Consider the following 3,604-nt stretch of genomic DNA (forward strand, 5'->3'; position numbering starts at 1 on the left):
TGAAGTCATGGTTCCCTCCTACCCATCTGCGCCTCTTCTTGAGGCTTCCAGCATTTAGTGTTTGCCTTCAGCAGTGACACATGTTTACGACACTCTGACCTGTCGGGCCGAACTCACCTGCAGCCACAATTGAAGCCGCCCCCCATAACCTGCTCTTCCCCCCCGAGGTTTCCCCTTCCAGCTCCTGGTCCTCAGAGTTTGATCTTTTCCATCTAGTGGCCGCGTGGCTGGACACAGCTGCTGGGTCTCTGGGTCTTCCTTCCCAAGTCCCGCAGGACTGTGTCTGGTAGGTCTCCCTACCAGGCTGCCCCTTCCACAGGGCTCCACGCCCCCACCTGGTCCTGCTCCCGTCCCCCCTCCCACCTCCGGGCTCAGGTGTGCTTCAGAATGCGGGCTGTTGGCCTAAGTGCCCATCAGTAGATGAATGGATTAGAAAACTGTGGTACATCTACACGATGGAATACTATGCTGCTGTAAAAAAGAAGGAACTCATACCATTTGCAACGGCATGGATGGAACTGGAGAGCATTATGCTAAGTGAAATAAGCCAGTCAATGAAGGAAAAATACCACATGATCTCACTCATTCAGGGATAATAAAGACCATTATAAACTTATGAACAATAATAGATACAGAGACAGAGCTGCCTGAAATTGATTGTCAAACTGCAGCGGGAAGGGCAGGGAGGGTTGGGGGGCAGGAGGGAGGGAGGTAAGAGATCAACCGAAGGTCTTGTATGCATGCATATAAGCATAACCAATGGACATAAGACACTGGGGGGTAGGGGAGGCCTGGGGAATGTCAGGGGCGGGGGGGAAAAAAGGACACATATGTAATACCTTTTGTAAAATTTAAGCAATAAAACAATAAAAAAATACACATGACATAAAAAAAGATCAATGGAACAGAAAAAAGAGTCCAGAAATAAACCCATACATTTATGGCCAATTAATATTTGACAAAGGACACAAGAATATATAATGTGGTAAAGATAGTCCACTCAATAAATGCTATTGGGAAAATTGGACACATAAGTAGAAAAATCAATGAATGCAGACGACCTTCTTACACCATATTGAAGAATAAACGCAGAATGTATAAAGACTTGAAAGTGAGATTTGAAACCGTAAAAATTCTAGAAGAAAATAACGGCAATAAATTTTCATAGAAATATTTTTTTATTCTGATATATCCATTTGGGCAACAGAAGCAAAAGAAAAACTAAACAAATGGGACTACATCAATCTAAAAAGTTGTTGCACAGCAAAGGAAACCACCAACAAAATGAAAAGACAACCCACTGAAGGAGAGAACATATTTGCCAATGATACATCTGAAAAGGGTTTAATACCCAAAATTCATGAAGAACTTAAAAAACTCAACATCATAACAAAATTAAACAATCCAATTTAAAAATGAGCAAAGAACCTAAACAGACACTTCTCCAGCGAGGATCTGCAGATGATTATTACACAAATGAAAAGATGCTGAGCATCACTAATCATTACAGAAATGGAAATTAAAATCACAGTGAGGTATCACCTCACATCTGTCAGAATGGCTATCATCAATAAATCAATAAACATCAAGTGCTGGTGAATATGTGGAGAAAAGAGAACTCTCGTGCACTGTTGGGGGGAATGCAGATTGGTGCAACCACTGTGGAAAGTAGTATGAAGTTACCTCAAAAATTAAAAACAGACCTGCTTTATGAGCTAACATTTCCACTTCTGAGAATATATCTGCAGAAACCTGAAACACTGATCGGAAAGGATATATGCAATGCTATGTTCACTGCAGCATTACTTACAATAGCGAAGATTTCACAGCAGCCCAAGTGCCCAGCAGCAGATAAGTGGAGAAAAGGCTGTGGTACATTAACACAACGGAATGCGACTCACCCACACACGCAAAAAGGAAATGAAGGAAATCTTACCTTTTACAACAGCATAAATGGAGCCGGTATTATGCTAAGTGAAGTGAAGTAAGCCAGTCAGAGAAATACAAGTTCCTTACGGTTTCACTTATATGTGGAATCTAATGAACAAAACAAACTACAATCAAAATAGAAACAGACTCATAGGTGCAGAAAACTGACTGAATACTGTCAGAGGGGAGGAGGTTGGGGGACTAGGGGGAAAAGGTGAAGGGATTAAGCAAAGAAAAGACTTATAGACACAGACAACAGTTTGGTGATTATCACAGAGAGAGGGGTGTGTGTAGAAGAGGGCTTAGAAAGGATAAATTGTGATGGAAGGAGACCTGACCTGGGGTAAGAGGGGAGGGAGGTGAGATACATACTTCAACATACAGGTGATGTATTACAGAACTGTATACCTGAAAGCTACATGATTTCATTACCAATCTCACCCCAATATATTCAATTTAGAAAAAGAGGCCATTGTGGCACATGCTACAACCTGGATGGACCCTGAAGACATGATGCTCAATGAAATAAGCCAGTCACAAAAGGACAAATAGTGTGTGATCCCACTCACATGAGGTCCCTAGAGCCATCAGAGTCATAGAGGTAAGATGGAGGGTACCAGTAATGGGGGAGTGGATGCAGAGTTGTTGTTTATTGGGGACAGAGCTTCAGTTGGAGAAGATGAGAACAGTGATGGAGCCGATGGTGGTAAGGGCAGCACAACAATATGATTGTTAAGTTGTGTTAAGGACCACTTAACACCACTGGACTGTGCTCTGAAAAATAGTTAAAATGGTAAATTTCATTGTGTATATATTACTGTGATAATAATATACCAAAAAAAAAACAATAGAAGGCTCTGTCCTGGGTGTGGGAGAATCAGGTAGAGCTGTTTTCTATCGGCCCTACATGGGCGATTGGGTCACTGTGAATATCCTGGTTGTGAGATTTTTATAAGATATTATTGAGGGAAACCAGGTCAGATGCCATGGGCTACCTCTGCGTTATCTCTTATAAATAATGGAATCTACAATTATATTTTTAAAAGGTTCAAAACTAAAAGGGGCGACAACCAGATTTGGTTGTCTTGCCCCAGGGAACCTGGTCCAGCAGGTCCAGTTGGGGTCAGGGCTGAGGATAAGGAATTGCCCACAGGAACTGGTGGCCAGTGGGATTGAGGGCCACCATCCAGACCAGTCACCTACACAGCTAAGTTCTCATACCATCATGATGCTTCCACAGCTTTTAATACAGCTGCTGTGTCTGAGCCACCTCTAATGCGATCACTCGGGTGAACAGCTCCTTCACTCTGCCACCTGGTTTCTTAAAGGAGCTTCAAACCTTTAACCATCTCACAAAACACAATGCAGGTAGTGCAATCCTCCCACAGTGACCCTCTGCTTCATTAAACCACATCCACCAAGTGACAAGGATGGGCCTTTTGTGCCATTCCTGGAACGCTGGGCCAGGGTCTCGTCGGCAGAGCAGATTCACTTTTCGTTGTCTTGGTTGGGACCTGGGCACAGGGCCCAGGAGTGACGCAACCCAAGGACAAGGATGAAGGAAGGCAGCATTGTCCTTGGAAGCAGGTGCCTTTTAATCATCTACAGATCTCAACTGTAGAAAAGATACCTATGCCCTGTTAAAGGTCAGGAAAGATAAATAATTTTTCTCTTT

This window comes from Myotis nattereri, assembly GCF_964212035.1.
Source record: "Myotis nattereri genome assembly, chromosome: 10".
Taxonomy (NCBI): domain Eukaryota; kingdom Metazoa; phylum Chordata; class Mammalia; order Chiroptera; family Vespertilionidae; genus Myotis; species Myotis nattereri.